This window comes from Peromyscus maniculatus, chromosome X (genome assembly GCF_049852395.1).
Source record: "Peromyscus maniculatus bairdii isolate BWxNUB_F1_BW_parent chromosome X, HU_Pman_BW_mat_3.1, whole genome shotgun sequence".
NCBI lineage: Eukaryota > Metazoa > Chordata > Mammalia > Rodentia > Cricetidae > Peromyscus > Peromyscus maniculatus.
This window is the reverse complement of record NC_134875.1, coordinates 97,970,641-97,990,838: the sequence shown is the minus strand read 5'-3', so window position 1 is coordinate 97,990,838 and position 20,198 is coordinate 97,970,641. Positions and strand designations below refer to the sequence as shown.

The following is a 20,198-nucleotide window of genomic DNA, read 5'->3' as shown; positions in this document are numbered from 1 at the left end:
GAGGGCACCAGATCTCATTATTGATGGTTGGGAGCCACCATGTGGTTGCTGGGAATTGAACTCAGGACCTCTGGAAGAGCAGCCAGTGCTCTTAACCTCTGAGCCACCTCTCCACCCCCAGAGTATATAGCATTTTAAATTGCAATAAAATTAACTATCAGAAATTTTTCTTTAAAAAAGCAGCTTAGCCGGTGGTGGTGGCGCACACCTTTAATCCCAGCACTCGGGAGGCAGAGCCAGGCGGATCTCTGTGAGTTCGAGGCCAGCCTGGGCTACCAAGTGAGTTCCAGGAAAAGGCGCAAAGCTACACAGAGAAACCCTGTCTCGAAAAAACCAAAAAAAAAAAAAAAAAAAGCAGCTTAAAAATGTTTTCTGTCCAATGCCACAAAAACCAGTTTCTTTCTTTATGGGGAAGAAAACTAGTTTTCGTTTTCATGCATAATGAGATCTTCTCCTAGAATCTAATACTGCAAGAGCAGACACTACATCTACTTTCAATAAACATCTTCAGTATCAAGTCTGAAGACGTCCCAAGACTAGATGTTTAATTACTGTTTAGGTAGAGCACGAGTCTTAAAAAAGAGATCTGACTCACTGTGATTGAATTTCTCATGCATTCTTTAATATCAAAAACAAATGAAGGTGTACATCTCTTAAGTTTGAAAAAAGTAACTGGGTAAACAACAAATGACCAACTTTCACTTTTTGTCCATTTTCAAGTATTTTGCTACCGATTTTTCTGTCTCCAAGATTCTTCCTCTATAAATGCCATGTTACTTTGATGTAGCACCGCCAAACTCACATGCAAAATACCAATTTGTATTTCATAATGTGAACATTAAACTTGACAAACAGCAGGAAAGAAACAGTCTACAAAATTTATCTGTATATATTCTAACTCTAAGTTAACAATTTGTTAAAACACTCCAAAAACCTTATCAACAACTTATTTGTAAAAAGATGAACAGATCTTTTCAACCATATAGCAGAGGCTGCCTATATCTCACTTGTGAGTAGGATGGCTTAACTTGGTCTTAGTATGTCCCTTGGCCTTGCCCTTAGTGCCAGGCTTGGCTGCAGCTTCCTCTTTGGCTTTCTCTTCCTCTTCAATCAAAGCCTTCTCATAGAGAGATGAGTAAGCACTGGGCATGGTTTCACTGACCTTAGCTAAAAAGTCCATCACTTTCATCTTGCTGGTTTCAGTATAGGCTCTTGGACCCCACAGGAACTGATAGGATGGAGGATCCCCATCAGGGACACGACGGTATTCCAGGTACTTTTCCTGCACTAGCTCTTCAGTGATGAGCTTCCTAACATCCCCAAAGATGAGATGTGGGACCCCATCATAGATTCCTAGCATATTCAGGAAGTGCCAGATCTCCTCTTCTGAAGCACAGTAGTTATTTAAGTAGATCACACTTAGGAGAGGGATCAGAATGCCCCTGTTGGGAAGACCCAGCTCATTGCTCCGACTTCCATCATCCTGGAAATCAAGCTTGCTGATAAGCATGTAGGATTGACCATTGGGCTGGATTTCTTTCAACTCAATGCCAAAAACCATATCCAAGCGATACGAGGCTTTCTTAAGGATCTCAGGGAACTGCTCCTTGAACCTTTTGTTGATAACTTTGAGCATCTCTCCCCTCTTTGCAGGCTGTTTAATTTTGTACTTGCAGAGCATGTACTCCACCAGCAGTCCTGTCTTCCTTGATAAAAGATCCATCTGCATGCTTCCAGTGGAGAGTGGGGCCCTAGAAGAACTCTCGTTCTCTCCTTGGCCCTTTGCACCTTTACCAGACCTTTGGAGGGCCATGTTATTACTAGCAGTAATGTTGGGTGTCTTACCCAGTGGTACGCCAGCAGGAGTGCTTGGCTTAGCATCTCCTGAAGCTTGATCAGCGCAGGCACGTGACTCTCCTTTCTCTGATGCCTTTGCCTGGGCATCATTTAGCCCCTGGGCCTCATCTTGGACCTGGCGACGTTTCTCTCGAGCACGGGCCTTACTCTTCTTTCCTCTGGGCATGATGGCTGTGGTCAGGAAGAGAAATCTGTAGCTTGGGTAGCAGAGCAGGTGATCTTGTCACCTAGATCAGGAAAATAATATGCTATAAGCAGTTTCTGCAGATTTCAGACACCTTGGCTTTCCCTAACATTTCTTTTCCCATATTTTGAGGAGAACACTGTGGTAAGAATACACTGGGCTTTTGTTCTCCTGACTGGCTCCCATTAATTCTGACTTACAGAGTTGCCTGAGTACTCTTAGTTCTAATCATATCCAGAACTGTTCTATTTTCCTTGCCATATGAAAGATGCCTAGGAACCTGGAGAAGAGCTTCAGAGAGCTCAATCTATTGAAATGACTGTGTACAGAGTGCTGAGAATTCTAAAATGGTCCATCCAATGTTCTTTGGTGTCTTCAACCCTACTTGCGGTTCCTTTCCTAGGCTCCATGTTAAGCATAGCACCATGACCCTTCTTTTCACTCGGTCCTACAATATCAAACTAAGAATTTTACCTCTGGGTTGAAATAAGACATGCTGATGGGCTAGGATGGTATCTCAATCCATAATGAGCTTGCCCTGAGCTTTAAACCTAGACTCCATGTGTAAAAAGCAAAGTAAAGTGTGGTGGATTGCACTTATAATCTCAGTTCTGGGATAGAGACAGAAGGATCCCTGGGCCTCTGCAACCAGCAAAGCTAGCCTATGTGCCAGATCCAGGCCATGAAGAAATGCTATCTTAAACACAAGATGGATAGCTTTTGAGGAATACCACCTTAGTTTGGCCTCTGGTTTCCACAAACATGCACTCACACACTGACACACACATATACACATGCACTGAGAAAACACAGATTTCGCACGCACGCGCGCACACACAAAGATGTGAGGAAGATGCTGAAACTCACAGTACTAACCTTACCCTCTTGGGCTGAAAATGCCCTGGGAACACTGACTGTGGCTAGTCAGGACTACATGTCCAGGTCACACTATAGCACCTGGACTTTCAGAGGCCCCATTATTTTGGGAAGTGATTCCCTCACCTTCCTATATCTTCACTGATGTTGGGTACTGGATACCAAGGCTAAAGTGGGCCTATATAAGACCAAGGCCGTTCCTTCTCAGAGAATACTTTTGAGAGGAGCAGAGAGGGCTCTCACTTTACCAGCTCCGAATTCAGCGGCATTTTAAATATCCCTATGCTGTGGGCTAGGGGATTCAGGTTGCATTCAACCAGGATGCTAGCTAGTATCCTGCTCAAACATTTTAAACTGACACCTTTTCTTTGTCTGCATTCATTTTACTAAGTCATGGGAACTGCTGTGAAATTCTTCATATGTATACCTTGTACACTTCATACTTTGCCCACTTCCCTCACCCAATGCTGTATTTCCTCATTCTTTTTCTCCTCATCCCACTTAATTTCCCATTATCCTCTTCTCACCCCCCCTTTATTTTTGAGACAGAGTTTCTCTGTGTAACAGCCCTGGCTGTCTTGGAACTTGCTCTGTAGACCAGGCTGGCCTTAAACTCAGAGAGATCTCCTTGCCTCTGCCTCCTGACGGCTAAATACATTTAATAACAACTGCTTATGCCGGCTTTGCAACTTTACCTCGGGCTTCACCAATGCTAAGCAAACACTATTCCCCAGCTGTGCTCTCTGTTTCTCCCTCCGTTTTTGATTTTTAAAGTAGTTCAGGAGAATATAAAAGTCTCCAGATATGTATGGTTCCTTCTGACCTCCATACGCTGGTCGAGGCTACCACAAGTTAGGCTTCCTCTAACTCCCACCGGCTGGGCTGGGCGTGGCCACCTGGTTAGGCCTTCTCTGACTCCCAAGTGCTAGGCATGGCCACCTGGTTAGGCTTCCTCTGACTCCCAAGTGCTGGGCATGGCCACCTGGTTAGGCTTCCTCTGACTCCCAAGTGCTGGGCGTGGCCACCCGGTTAGGCTTCCTCTGACTCCCAAGTGCTGGGCGTGGCCACACGGTTAGGCTTCCTGACTCCCACGAGCTGGGCGTGGCCACACGGTTAAAGCTTCCTCTGATTCCCAAGTGCTGGGCGTGGCCACATGGTTAGGCTTCCTGACTCCCAAGTGCTGGCCATGGCCACACGGTTAGGCCTCCTCTGACACCCACAGGGTGGGTGTAGCCACACGGTTAGGCTTCCTGACACCCACAGGCTGGGCGTGGCCACCTGGTTAGGCTTCCCGACTCCCAAGTGCTGGGCGTGGCCACCTGGTTAGGCTTCCTCGGACTCCCAAGTGCTGGGCGTGGCCACACGGTTAGGCTTCCTGACACCCAAGTGCTGGGCGTGGCCACATGGGTAGGCGTCCTGACACCCACGGGCTGGGCGTGGCCACCTGGTTAGTCCTCCTCCTACACCCACGGGCTGGGCGTGGCCACCTGGTTAGTCCTCCTCCTACACCCACGGGCTGGGCATGGCTACGTGAAGTTAGGCTTCCTCGGACTCCCAAGGGCTGGGCGTGGCTATCCTAAGCCTCAAAGTATCTCTTCCTTTTGGTTCACTGAGACCCACCCACCACCCCGTGTTGGGCACAGCCAACCCCGTGCCTTTCGCGGCTTTTTCCAGTTCTTTGTTTTTCTGAGGTGGAGGTTGCAAGGGCCGCCTCAGGCATTTAAAAATCTGTACAGAAATTGCACAAGTTGGTTCTCTCGTTCCACCATTAAAGTTTTACAGACCCAGCGCACATTTCACTGACATTAGGGTTTTTTCTCGTGTTTTTAAATTTTCCCCCCACAATTATGTTTACATCTCTCGTTTTTTTAAACATTAGCTCCCTATCTTGAGGTGATTAAGTCCAGTCCACTTCCTTTGTTTGTGTACTCTCCCTGGGGCATTTTAGAGCCCAGGGCCAGGACAGCACATTGTGGACAAGAATTCGGTTCAAAGTTCTCTCCTTACCATTTAGAAGCCAGAGCTTGGCTTTAGCTGTGACCTAGGAAGCCACCATTTTCAGAATCAGGGTTCCTTTTTAAGACCAGGGTCCCTACTTCCTCCCAGAAACATGCAGAGTTACAAGACGACTCACAGTTTCCCAGGGCAAGCCTGCTGACCTACGGGCGAGAGCGAGCACAGCTCCTGCGGTTATTATCTGCTCTTTGGTACACATTCAGGGTCCTTACCTTAACCGCAGACCTCCGGCCGAACTCGCCAGCAGCTGGTCCAGAGCAGCAAATGCGGCTTCTCTGCCACGGGCACTAAGACCCAGTTCCTCCCCTCCTCACAGGAAGCAAGGATAAACCACATCCGGTGAGGGGCTGGCTCTGAAGATTGACAGCAGGCCTGGGTTGCTATGGAACCCCTCTGCTGTGGAGGCAGTTTACAGCAGAGTCTGCTTTCCTCACTGTGCTTCCCTAAGACACCTAGCCTTCCCCACCCCACCCTTTCCTCCGTCTAGTGCACACAGAGCTTAATTCTCAGCCTCTGAAGGCCCCACTGAAATCATGCTCCATCCACCACCAGCCCTACTTCATCCCCTCCCCACACCACCTGACGCCGCCTCCTCCTTTCCCTTTGCATGCCCTGCCCCAGGCAGTGTGTGACTCTTCTTCTGTTTAGAGCTTAATTCTCAGCTTCCAGGTACACTTCTCTGTTTTTCTGTAATTCTGCTCCCCCACCCCACCCCAGGGAGGGGGTAATGTGTGTGTGTGTGGGCGGGGGATGGGGGAATAAAAGTTACCAGGTCACAACTTCTGTCTAGTATGTCCCAACTAGGAACAGTGAATCTTGAACTCCTGACCTGTATGCATCCAAGTCTGCCAGCTGCACACACAGCCCTCCCTGCCTCAGTATAACATAACATTATATTTACAATAAATGTGTGTATGTATATACATATTTTATTTTCCATTTTGCATACCAACCACAGTTCCCCCTTTCTCCCCTCCTCCTGCTCCCCTCACCCCCCCCCCCATCCATTCCTCAGAGAGGATAAGGCCTCCCATGGGGAGTCAACAAGGTTTGGAACATCAAATTGAGGCAGGCCGAAACCCCTCCCCACTGCATACTTTGTTCAGTCCCCAGACTGAACAAGGTATCCCACCATAGGGAGTGTGCTCCAAAAGGCCAGTTCAGGCACCAGGGATACATCCAAGTCAGGGGCCCCACAGGCAGACCAAGCCATGAAACTCTCACCCACATTTAGAGGGCCTGGTTCAGTGTCCTGCAGGTTCCCCAGCTGTCCATCCAGAGTCCGTGAGCTTCCCCTAGCTCAGGTCAGCTGTCTCTGTGGGTTTCCCCATCAGTCCTTGAAGTGGAAGTCTAGATTTACTGCAGAGATTGACAGCTTTATCTTGGACTCCAGAGTGCTGAGTCCCACTCTTTCCCAGAGCCAAGAAATGCCTCAGGTTAAGGTCCAGTCTCCAGAAGAAGCCACACCTTCTTTCGTCCCAGAGGAGACCAGACAATCTAGGCAAACTTCTTCACATGGTGCTCAAAGCTGGAGGTTCTTGGTTCCAACAGCAGGGCCAGGATTCTGAGCTCACACTTGGTCTTAGGAGACAATTCCTTTCATTCCACAGAGGGTCTCTCAGCTTGACTTTGGCTTTGAACAGGAACTCTGCCTTGCAGGACTGAGGTCCTGACCCTTAAAACCTATTCGGCTGCTTGCTGTGATACTGCAGGCAGAGAGGAGGTGCACCACAAACTCTTTCTGCCGGCTCAACAAATGGCTTCTGGGGTTCCTGGCATCTTCCCTTCTACTGATCTTGGGCCATTTGCTTCTACCATAGAATTCACTCCCCTCAGTACCCGAAGTGGATATCTAGTCACACCCCAGTTAGGACCTGTTTCCTATTCTTCACCTGTCCAGCCAGAAGCATGGCTGAGGGTTTGAGGGTTTTGAGGTAGCACTCATTTTTTTTATTAAGAGATTTTTTTTTATCACTCTTTTTGAATCTGGTCCTCCTGACTGTTCCTGGCTGTTGTCACCTTTGTACCCATTAAAGGCAAGCCTCCTGACTGTTTAAGGACATGGTATTTCACTCCCAACCTCCTTCAGGAGAAAAATCAGGGTTACCTCATCCTCATAGCTCTGCCTAGCCTAAAAACAGCTGTCAGTTCATTAAGTCTTTTGCTTTTAGTATAAATATCCATATCCATATATTTATATTAATCATATATATCTGTACATATTATTTCAATCCCGTGCTTGTGATTCAGTGATCACTTTCTCTCTCAATAAACCTAGATTGCCCTTTTCAGTCCCCAGTGTAGCTTCTTTTCTTTGGAGAAATCTCCCAGGTAGAAGTTTTTGTGGGCTACATTAGGTTTGGCATGTTTGGATTTCGAAAAACCCAGCAGCAGAGTAAGAATTTTAGGGAACAAAACTCTACTTTCTCTTCAAATCTGAGAATATTTTTTTCTCTGTATTTCTGTCACTCTCTTTTGGCCAATGCTCTCAGTAGGTTCAAGAGAAGCTATCTAATAGCATGTCTCTATTGTCTGAGGAATCCTGGGCATGATATTACATTTGGGTAGATGTTTGAATGATGTCTTGTTGAGTGTATATTTTCAGTAATAATTCATGCAAGGATAACATTTTTCTCCTATGTCATAAAAACATCAGGAAATGGACAACATAAGTCAGGGGTTCAAAATTAGGAGGTGGCCTGCAAACCACCATTTTTATATAATAAAAATGCCTGATAGACATGGCAGTTTATTCCTGTTAAGCCAGGAAAATGGAAAGTTCAGGTCAAGTCTAAACTATGTCAATGTCAGCTTCATTTGAGAACACCTGGTCTAGATCAAACTCCTAAAGAAAAAAATTAAAAATAAGTTAAATACAAAGAAGATTATGGAATTCAGAAAGGGCTAAAAACTCTTATCTATACCTTCATTTTTTTGTCAGCCTGATTTATTAAGGTTGCTTCTTAAACTTTTATTTTTAAAAATTTGGATGGCTCAGATAGATTTTTATAAGCCCTTTATCTTTTGAAACTGTCTGATATCGCATAAGTACACAATTCAGTCACCACCAAAGACATTCTATTTTTTCTATTTCCATACCTTATATTTAGTCAGATATTTTGGATCATATATTCAATCACTGCACTCATGAAGGAAAGATATGATGACTGCCGCATCATCTGCTGCATGGAGTGCCCTGGGACAGTCGGTAATGCAGTACGAAACTGTTTCTCTAAGATACACAAACGCATAAGAGGTCTTCACAATTATTTTGGTGATCTCGTTTATCTCCCTATATGTTACTACCAGTATTTTGAGATCAGAGGGTTTACTTGTTATGATGTTGTTACAGAAATAAAAAGAAAACTGAAGGGCTAGAGAGATAGCTCAGCAATTAAGAAGCGCTTGGTTGCTCTTGCAGAGGATCTGGGTTTAATTCTCAACAGTTTTAGGGGGATCTGAGGCCCTCTTCTGACCTCCATGGGCACTGCATGCATGTAGTGCACTTAAATACATGCAGGCAAAATACTCATACACACAAAAATAAAAATTAGAAAATATTTTAAGGAAACAAGATAGTTTATTCTGGATCCATTTTGAGTGTCCATGGCCTGATAACACTGATTTGGGTTACCTCAAATTCTATGTTCCATTGTGGAAGAAGTGTCATAAGTTTTTATAGTTTTACAGAATAAAGAAAGTGACAAATCAAGGCAAATTTAAAATGCATTGATGGGAACTTCAGAGAGTCAGATACAAGATGGGAGAAACTTTTCTATGGTCCCAAGACACTATCTGATGACATTCTTAGCATTGGTTTAGTGGAAGCTAGTGGTCTGTTAGTTAATAGATTTGAAAAGGTTTCTATCAGTCACAAGATGTTGGCTCAGACACAGACAGAGACAAGGAGAAATAAACTTGCCAACGATAAGGTAATTAGCCACTGGACCTGAAACATTCCACAGCAGTGAGATTTTAATCAGTTTATCAGTCTCCATAGACAATTTATTTTTGAGAATTAATCTTTCACAGCCAGACACAGCTTCTTTTCATTTATGATTCTCCCTGTAACTCAGGCATCACAATTTGTGCATGCAGGGACCACATAAAATATATTAAATAATATAAGGTCCCATGTAGCTAGGAAGGCTCATTCCTAGGATGTGATGTAGATGAGGCTGGGTAGTGGGCAGGATAGCAGTCTCCAGGAGAGAGGAATAGCTGGTATAGGCCATTAAGAAAGTCTCAGATCATATCAAAACCATTAGCCATTAATGTTACAGATCTGAATTATTTTTACATCCTCTGTATCTGACATAACATTTACATGTGACATAAAATTACTATACTTAAAATTAAGTAATCAAGAATGCAGTTTGGCCTAATAGAGTGAAAGTAACAGATGAAACCAACATCTAAAATGACCAAAATTTACACACATTTTAAAAAGATTGACTATATAGTTCTCCTTGTATTTACAGTTATTTGTATGCAATGAACTATCTTACTTATATTTAAATAGTTAGAAATGGGATTTTCAAAGGAATCACTGTACTATTGTCTTTTTATATTAAAATACAAAATTGTTTAACTTTTAAATCATGGTTAATTATACTATACAACATTTTAGATACTAATTACATCAAGAAACATCAGTATTGAAGATATTAAACATCATAAATGTTGTGGTTGTTAGACACTGATGTCTTTTGTATAATTTATATTATCTTATTTATAATGTATAAATAAGAATTAATCCAAATCTTTGAGTAACTCTAGGTAAAGTAAAAAATGTTAAAGTTTAATTTAAAAACTATATATTATTATCTAAATTATACTAAATCATGAGAAAATATATGCATATATTTATAAAGACAAATACTTGAATATTTCAAACATTAGTTTTGTATAAGGTAGGAGCTTAGGGTAAGCAAACTGTTATAACAAAAAGATATAATCAGATGAAACAATATATTTTCATTTGTAACTTCACTAAAATCAAGACTAGTATTATTTTATCATTTATAAATATACCAAGTAGAATATTGGATGTCATAAATATTTTTTTTAAATCTAGTTACAAAAATATTTAAGAAACATAAAAGGTGAGAAAAATGTTTAGGTACTCAGGGTTTTCAACTGTCAGTGGTGTTGAAGATGAGTATCATCCAACATTTTCAAAGTTCCCATGAACGTGCTCTTGGACAATGTAATAAAGTTTACCATCTCCTAAGAGTGAATAAGAAGTACTTGGAGATAGTCCTGATCTTAAATCAGAATGGAGTCTTTGATGTGATATCCCTTTTCCCTCTTTTAGTTGATGAGATCATCTTTTGTTTTTCTTTGAAGAAGACTCTGTAACTAATTTTGAACATTAATTATCATGGTTAAAACTTTTTTACAATACTATGTGTCATTATTTTAATAGACCAAATTTTATACACAGTTTAAAATATTTATCCAGTGGAACAAGTTTTACAATCACTATGTAATTTATTAGTTATATTTTAAGTAGATATCAATCTCTAAACAGAACATTTTTTTATGATTAAAGCAATGACTGACATCCAAACAGCAAAAGCTTTGTCCAATGGGAAAACATTTTAAAAAGCTAAAATTTGGGGTTGGGGATTTAGTTCAGTGGTAGAGCGTTTGCCTAGCAAGCACAAGGCCCTGGGTTCGCTCCTCAGCTCCGGAAGAAAGAAAAAAAAAACCCTAAAATTTAATCATAGGTTTTAAATGTCCATTTAGTGAAAGAATACTAAGAACAGATCAATACTTGAGAAAATATTGTTAGCTGGGAGGTAGTGGCATAGGCCTTTAATCTAAGCACTCTGTGAGTCTGAGACCAGCCTAGTCTTCAGAGTGAGTTCCAGGACAATCAGGCTGCACAGACAGACTCTGTCTCAAAAAATAAACAAACAAAAAAAAAGAGAGAAAAAATTTTGTAGAAAATCAAGCATTACATCTCAGGGTATTGAATTAACCTTTAATTTTTTAACCTACATATTATTTTAACTTAGTTACAACCATATTTATTTTTAAAGAGTCTTTTACAACATATTTAATCTTAACATTATGATTGCTAATTTAAAATTTAGAAAAAAACTTTAATGAGGTAATTTTAAATGAAAGCTCAGTTGGTTATATCTAAAACAAAGTAGATATATGTTATCTTAGATAATAGTTGTAAACTTACGTAAAGTGCATTAATAGATTTTGTTTTCTTAACTAAATTTTAATTACTTGTTAAAGATTTAAGTTACTGTAACAAGTACTTTGGATTTTTTTCATGAAAAGCATTTACTTTTCATTAGTGTTTATGAGGCATCAAAAGTCAGATAAGGCATGTAGAGCTGAATAAAGTTTTGCACTTATGCCTATCATTATAATTTTTAACTAAGAAAAAAAAGATGAATAATTTAAAAATATATCACTAAGGAGTAACACATTAAGATGATCTGTAAACTCTAAGATGTCTATGTAAGCCTCAAAGTAGGTTTTCAAAATGACAATTTAAATTTATTTAGGGTTTTTTCTTACATATGCCTGGCTAAAATAAGACTCTTGAAAAACCTGTTTGTTTGTTTGCTTATCAAGAGGTGGTAGTGATTTTTTTTATTCTTAAAATACTTAAAATATTTGTGTCATATATACATTAACATAAGTTATTCTTTTAATCTTTGGAATAAAGAGTTTAGTCTCTCAAGAGAGTGCAATTATCTGAGAGGAAAAACTTACCCAGGAGTAGGAGTAATCATAGCTTAAAGTTAATTTATACCCTCAGGCAATAGAGTCCATGGTGTAGAACCAGAATTAGGATAAAGATCTAGGAGATAACGTTGACCAGTGTAGTATAATTATGTATGTCTTGTCCTGAAAAGCAGATTTAAAATTTTTAGATTAAAAAAAAAAAACTCATGTTAATTGTCCCAAAGAAAGATTTAGGACCATTACCAAACTCTATTTGTTTTACCTATATGATCATATTGATTAAATATACTTTTTGTCTTTTATCATTATTTTGTTTCTTGAAATTTTAGTTTACTATGAGTCAAAATAAAGCTGAACCTGTATGGGGAGCCCACTGAGATAACCACTCACACACAATCTATAGTCAATTCAAAGTATTTATTCCAGCTGGCTGGGGCTACACTTAGGTCCCAAATACCTATTTGCCCCAGGCATTTAGAGCAGTAGTTCCCAACCTGTGGGTCACAACCCTTTTAGGGTAGTTTAGGGGTCACCTAAGACCATCAGAAAACAGATATTTACATTATGATTTACAACAGTAGCAAAATTATAGTTATGAAGTAGCAATGAAAATAATTTTATGGTTGGGGTCACAACATGAGGGACTGTATTAAAGGATTGCAGCATCAGGAAGGTTGAAAACTACTGATTTAGAACAAGAGGCTTTTAAAACAAAACCTACATCCTGGTATTTTGCTCTGTAACGTTGGGGATAGATTTGCACTAGCAAGGGTTTAAGAGAAGCTAAGATAAGCTGTTAGTTGGAAGGGGTAGGGTTCTGAAAAAACAAGCAGTTTAACAGAAGCTAAGGTGTTAGCTGCTGCATCTTGGCCTCGGGTCCTAGAATAGATTTGGGACATTTTCCCATGTGATTCTCCATCCAGGAGGTCAGACTCTGGTTAAACATGAAATGGTCTCATCAAGAATACAAGATGGAGGAATCTCTGCCTTGTCTTGCCCTGTCACATTCCCCACTAGTTCTATGAGCTTGAGTCAGATTGTTGATTTGTCCTGTTCTAGAGCATAATTGATCCCAAGGACCAGTACCTTAGTTGGCCATGCAGTTGGGGACACAGGGGTCTCATCATTAACCAGGTCAGAATAAAAATCAATGGTCTGGCTATTGCTGACAGTAAGGTAAACAGAGACTGATACCAATGATCTGATCTATGCCTTCTTTCTTTCCTTTCTTTAAGGTTGTTTTTTTCTGACCATGACAAGGTTTTCCATAATTATCATTGATTGGGTGGTATAGAAACAGCAAGTTTCTCCTGAGGCCATGTGAAGTCCTCTCTGTTTCATAAAAAGGAGGCCTAGCCTCCTTAGCTCTGTAGGACTATTTCTGTGAGGGAGTCAACTTGACTCTCCAGCCTGGAAATAGAATTCTCCAAGAGGCCAAGGTCTAAGTCTGTCTGGGAACTAAGTTCCCTGAAGTTCTGGTTCTCAACAATCAAGGCTGAGGTGCCTGTGGTAGTTATACTGGCCATTCCTGCCCATACTAGCAAGGAGTGGGACCAGAATCAGGGCCCCTTTGATTTTTGTTAACACTGATTCAAGGCCGACATGAGCCCTCCTTTCTTCTCTACTATAGGCATATACCTGAGGGATAACATAGACCAGGAAATATAAAGTGGAGGTATAAATTTCCAGTGATTTGACGGAGGCACATTTAGTCAAACCATTAGTACTTTGAGGACATGCATAAAATTGTGATCCCTGAAGGTCTTTTTCTGGCCAATCTTCTTCACCATCTGACTTACTGACACCCATCTATCCCCTAGGCCAGTATTATTCCATCCTTGGTAAGGGAGCAGAGATTCACCTGGAAGATAGAGCTTTCCATGCCTGGTTTTTCTGAATTTCCATGTCCAGGTTTTGGGGCTGATGGGGATTGTGTATCCTGGGTTAGTAAACTCTGGTCAGTCTTACCTTTAAGGGGTCTGTCCATGTGACAGTGCATCTGGTGTCATCCTCAGTGGCCTCTTTTCAAGGGATGACACCAGCTACTTTGACAGAAGTTAAGGAATACCTTGGAGTGTGGGAAGGATAAGAGGTGTTCTCCCAGACATAACTTCAAAGGAGGAAGCCCCTCCTGATAAAGAGTATATCAGGCCCTGAGCAGGGCAAAGGGGAGGTTGACTAGGTAGAGATCCACAGCCAGTTGCCTCTCCTCCACCACCCTGTGTATCTTCTTTAGCCACTTTTTGTTTTGTCCTTTGAATCTTGGTCTGCATTCAGGGGTGGCACATAAATTGGGCTCCTGAAGAGCTATAAAGACTTGGAGGGGTCCCACTGATTCTAGGGCCATTTTTCAGGTGATCAAGTCAGCTGCTCTGATTTAGGAAATCCCCTTTTGGATGTCTTTTGCAATGGACAATGGCCACCCTCCTGGTGAAAGGTTTCTGTACCCTGATAAGCCTCTCCACCAAGACAGCAATCCAAATCAGACCAAATCAAACCGAATTAGAAAAAGCCCATTTAATGGGTAAAGCCCTTCTGTTTGATTCCCACCCCCTCACCCCACACCCCCACACACAGAGGAAATGGGAAAAATATCCCGAAAAACCACGTGTCTGTTTTCTGAGGTGCAGTTAAAATACCCTGTGGGAGTGGTCTTAAGCATCTCTGGGGAGGAGTGGTGTCTGGCGGGCTTGAGACAAGGCAGGGTTGGGGAAGAGAGAGATGGGTGCCGGGGGCTGAGGTGGAGCCTCCACCAGAACACTTGGATAAGCAGATAGCTTATAATAGGGCTAAGATTTCTTCTCTATTTTTAATTTCTTTCTGCTGAGGCTAGGAATTTTCTTCCCCTATATAGAGTCCCATGAACATAAGCTGTGGTGAAAGTATATTGGTGAGCAGTGTATATGGTGACAGCCATGTCTTTCCCCCAGCAGACTTCTTGAGTCAAAGCTGTAAGTTCAGCTCTTGAGTTGAGGTTCCCCTGTTTAAAGATTGTGCCCATATAGTCTTGGGTCACCACCAGTGACCTGCATACCTGATCCTGTTTCAGGCAAAACTGCTCCAATCGGTGAACTGTAGCTAGAGTTTTTCTGGTCCTGCCTGGCCCACAGTCAGGACAAATCGCTCTAACCTGCCAGTCCCGCAGCAGCTCAGACCCGACCAAGTAAACACAGAGACTTATATTGCTTACAAACTGTATGGCCGTGGCAGGCTTCTTGCTAACTGTTCTTATAGCTTAAATTAATCCATTTCAATAAATCTATACCTTACCATGTGGCTTGTGGCTTACTGGCATCTTCACATGCTGCTTGTCATGGCGGCGGCTGGCAGTGTCTCCCTGACTCAGCTTTCCACTTCTCAGAATTCTCCTCTCTCCTTGTCCCATCTATATTTCCTGCCTGGCCACTGGCCAATCAGTGTTTTATTTATACAGAACGATATCCACAGCAGTGAACAATTGAGGTCTTACCAACAGGACCTCAGTCAAATCAGGTCTGATGGACTAGATCAAGTCACTCTCCTCAAGATAACCATGCAATGGACCCATGCCATTGTCATCTGGAAGGGGACTAGTGGAGTTGAAGACTGGCATCTTGTTGAAATGGATGTGGGGTTGATGAAGAAGCAGGGCAGGGCTTGGTATTGGTACCCCTGGGTGTTAGACATCCATCTCTCAGATGCTTCCCTCAAGTGGGCCTCAACAGAGTGTGGGGCTGTCAGGAACTGTTAGTGCCCTAAAGTTAATCTGTCAGCTTCCTCTACCAGCAAGGTGGTGGCAGCTGTGACCTGTCTGTATACATGCTGGCTGTCCAGCTGCTACCACGTCAAGTCTCTTGGACAGATATGCCACAGGTCTTTTCCAGGGTCCCAGGGTTTGTATGAGAACTCCTTAGGAAATATCTCTTAGCTGCATCCATGTACAAATAGAATGGCTCAGTAATGTCTAGTTGGGCCAGGGCCAGGGCAGACACCAGGGCCTTTCTCAAGGCTTTGAGGTCCCTCTGCTCAGTCTCAGTCCATCCCAAAGGCTGTATATATACCCCAGGAGCTGGAATACAGGGGCTTGGCTATCTCAGCAAATCCCACTATCCATAGCCAGCAGTATCCAATTGCCCTCAGGAATTCTTATACTTGTTCTTGCTATGTGGGGGTGGGGATTTGTAGGATGGCTGAAATATGGTCCTGGGAAAGCATTGGCTTTCCTTCCTCCAGGTTTTAGCCTAGGTATGTGACCCAAGGGATATACACCTGAGCCTTCTTTAATGAGACTCAGTACCTCAGGGCTTGGAAAGCCTCTGTAAGGGTTTTTTTTTTCCTACCCGCATTCCTCCTCAATGGTCAGAGCTATGAGGAGGCCATCTACACACTGGAGCAAGGTGCTTTGTCGATATTTTTTATAAATTCCAAGAAATCGCCACTTGGGGCCCCATCACATGATGCTAGCAAGTCTTTGAACCACTTCTTTTGGTCTATCTCCCCCATTTCCTCTCTTGTCTGTTTCCTCAAGGGCAGTGATCACTACATGGAAGAGTTTCCTTCACTGTCTCTCTTTAGCTGAATTTCAGCTGTTGCAAACTTTTTGAGCAATCTCTCAAAGTTGAAACCTATTCATACCTTCATATCTCTCTAATGCCTGGATCTTTCCCCTCATGCCTGGGGCCAACTGCATGACAAAGGCCATATTAGTGGCTGGTAATTTTTTTCTTTTTCTTTTTTAAGATTTATGTATTTATTTTATGTATGAGTGCTTTATCTGAATGTACACGTTCATGCCAGAAGAGGGCATCAGATCCCACTAGAAGATGGTTGTGAGCCATCATGTGGTTGCGGGGGGAATTGAACTCAGGACTTCTGGAAGAGCAGCCAGTGCTCTTAACTGCTGCCATCTCTCCAGCTCCGTTTTGTTTGTTTGTTTGTGTGTTTGTTTGTTTTTCCCCCAATAGCTACCTAATATGTCTTACAGAGTGTTTCTATAAATCTAGCAGGCAGTTCATCAGGTCCTTGAATGACCAGACTTACATAGTAAGTTAGCTGGTAGGTTTTCTGACCATGGCTTTTAATTCCCCCAATAATGTTTGGTGAAAAAAAGCATCCAACACTGTCTTACCTTAAAACAGTTTCCACCAATTTTCTTTTCCAAAATGATTTCCTTATCAACAAAGCTGATAAGGGCCTGCAGCTTATCAAAAATGGAGTGGTTTGGGTCTTTCAATTATGCAAGTCACTGATAGAGAATAAACCATAAATGAGAAAGGTATACAACTTCCACCCCCCAATACACAGCCAGCACAATTTGGGGAAGTACTTCCCCATTCCTTGGGGAAAACCTGCTGCTTAGAGCAGGCGTGGGAGGGAGCAGAGAGCTCAGTGCTGTGGGACTTACTTCTCCTCCCTCCATGCACTAAGGCTTTTCCCATCTCCACACAGAGAACAGGACCAGTACCTCAGAACCACTAGTGGAGCCTGAGAAAAGACACCAAACAAGCTGGAAGTGAGTGCTCCAGAGGGGGTAAATTTGGTCTGTAAGAGGTATCATCCAGTTAGGAAACAAGAGGGCAAGTCAGACCCTACCACAGATCCATGTGAGACACCACTGGATTGATTTCCCTGCTGTGTTCAGGTGTATGAATATGTTATGGCCACCCCAGTTCATCTTTCCTATGTGGCTCTGTATGACTGTGTCTTCTGGTGTGTCTCTGTGTGTGTTCTGCCAGTTCTGTTGGTCAGTGAAACATCTAAAATGGAAGGGGAAGTAAGCTATCCTGGAGTGTTCACTTCATTAACCCACTAATCCCGGGGTGATGCACCATTTCCCATGTTTTCTTGCAGTCTCATGGGCCTTGCTGGATGTCCATTCATGCTTGTAGTGCCCCTCCCCCACTCCCATGTCAGCTGGTTGCTGCTGTTTTTATGGTGATACTGGCATCTGCAGTAGCCACTCGTTTCCCTGTAATATAAATAATGGCTTTCTCTGGTGGGAGAGACACCTCCCACCTTACCCCAAGGCTTATGACTTGTGCCCTCTTGTTGGGGACCTGAATCCTTTTGACCTGGGGAAGGTAGCCCAAAGAAACCCAAAACTCTCCATCTGTTCTCCCAGCCTCTCCAGAGGAAATTGACCTCTCCCCAACTTCCCTCTGGAGCACTCACTTCCAGCTTGTTTGGTCTCTTATCTCAGGTGTTCAGAACGGATAGCCCTTGATTTATCTTTTTTTTCTTTTGAGTGGCGACATCAGAGTGCCTGGCAGCAATTGGTCAAAGAGGATTTTCTTGGGACCCTATAACATCTCAAGACGCACACCCATTAAGAGTCCTCTTCAGCCAGCACATCTTCCCCACTTCTGGGGGTCCTGAAGCCCCTAAGTGTCTAGGTCCAGTCTCTGGGGACCTCACTGGGGACCTCCAAAATGTTACAGGGGAGCACACCAAAGATGACCACTCAGACACAGTTTATAACCAATTCAAAGTCTTTATTCCTGCTGTCTTCAATTACACTCAGGTATTCAACACCCAAGTATAAACCCTGAGCATTTTCAGCAAGAGGCTTTTAAAGGCACAAACCACATCTTGGTATCTCACTCTGCAGCTGTAGGGGGAGGTTTGCACAAGCAAGCAGTTTAACATAAGCTAAGACAGGATGTTAGCTAGAGAAGAAGCTTTGAACAAGCAGGCAGTTTAATAGAAGCTATAGTAAGCTGGTAAGTTAACGGGGGTGTCTTGGCCTTGGGTCCTAGAATAGATATGAGACATTTTCCATGAGATTCTCTAACAAAGAGATCAAATTCTGGTTAAACATGAAATGGCCTCAGCAAGAATACAATATGGAGAAAAGTCAGCACTCTCTTGCCCTGTCACAAACCAAGTTAACAATTTTAGTTTACATAAGCATTTACTTATAAGCCAATGTGGCAATAAGTATATTATGTAAAAGTAAACCATAACCACACGTAGATAGTTTATATACATAATCATACATAAGATATATTTTATATTTTTGGTTGTGAGCCTAGCCTTTAACGGCTGAGCCATCTCTCCAGCCCAAGATATATTTTAAGAAACCAAGATTAAGCAAGTTTTTGTTTGTTTGGATTATATTTTCTATAGTCATCATTGTGAAAAGGAAATAGAGATCTTTAGTAAACTTATAAATCTATTAATTTATATAATCCAATCTTAATAAAAATATTGCTGGGTAGTGGTGGCGCACACCTTTAATCCCAGCACTTGGGAGGCAGAGCCAGGCAGATCTCTGTGAGTTCGAGACCAGCCTGGTCTACAGAGTGAGTTCCAGGACAGGCTCCAAAGCTACACAGAGAAACCCTGTCTTGAAAAAAACAAAAAAAAAGCGGCGGCGGCGGCGGCGGCAAAAAAAAGTGGCGGTGGCAAAAAAAAAAAAAAAAAAAGTGGCGGTGGCAAAAAAAAAAAGCGGCGGTGGCGGCGGCGGCGGCGGCGGCGGCGCACACTTTTAATCCCAGCACTCGGGAGGCAGAACCAGGCGGATCTCTGTGAGTTCCAGGGCAGCCTGGTCTACAGAGTGAGTTCCAGGAGAGGCTCCAAAGCTACACAGAGAAACCCTGTCCTGAAAAAACAAAAAATGCGGCGGCAGCGGTGGCAAAAAAAAAAAAGCGGCGGTGGCAAAAAAAAAAAGCGGCGGCGGCAAAAAAAGCGGCGGCAGCGGCAGCAGCAGCAGCACTAGCGGTGCACACTTTCAATCCCAGCACTTGGGAGGCAGAGCCAGGCGGATCTCTGTGATTTCAAGGCCAGCCTGGTGGTCTACAGAGTGAGTTCCAGGAAAGGCACAAAGCTACACAGAGAAACTCTGTCTCGAAAAACAAAAACAAAAAAGAAAAAAAACAAAAAAAGAAAATAGAAAAAATAATCTTACATTTCACAGTTCAATGTTTTTATTTTGAAGAAATCACATGAATTTTGTTATATATTATATAAGCTGAATCTTCTTTTGGAAGGAAATCCTTATCAAAATCTATGTATATATTAAAGTTTTATGAAATATTTTATATTCTCAAAGGTATTTTAATATGTGATAAGATGTTAAAGTAATCAAATTTATAAGGTAGTATGTATTTACCAGACCTTACTTATATGACCAAAATATTTAAATCTGAATGTGCAAATGCATTTTAATTGGACATACCAAAAGAATAATTTTAGCACATAACAAAAAGGAATTTAGAAAAAGAATTGAAATCGTCAGTGTGTATTAAAATCTTTGACACAAACAGCATATGAAAACAACTGAAAATATACAAAAATAATTATCATAGACACATGACACAATTACATGAAATTAGGTGCATCCAGTTACGAAAAAAAATGTTACAAAGTTTATCCTATTTCTTTAAGATGTGAAAAAGGCTTAGTAACACAAAAGATCAAAAAGTGAAATTTGTCCTATAGACAAGACAATTTCTCTCTCTTTTTTCTCTTTCTGGCCAAGGAAGGAAAAATGTTTTTTATTGTGTCCCAGACTGTTTTCTAGCAGGTAACCTGGGGTCACAACTCATGCCAAGTCACATCTCAAGACACTTCC

General features: G+C 42.2%; 1 pseudogene across 1 annotated transcript; it reads right to left on the bottom strand.

Moving 5' to 3' along the window:
* Positions 1-600: 600 nt before the first annotated feature.
* Positions 601-5,247, bottom strand: LOC102921060 (melanoma-associated antigen B4 pseudogene; annotated as a pseudogene). The gene is made up of 2 exons (XR_013048051.1): positions 5,146-5,247; positions 601-2,084 (listed from the first exon to the last, which is right to left on the bottom strand). The product of XR_013048051.1 is annotated as a melanoma-associated antigen B4 pseudogene (transcript).
* Positions 5,248-20,198: the final 14,951 nt, after the last annotated feature.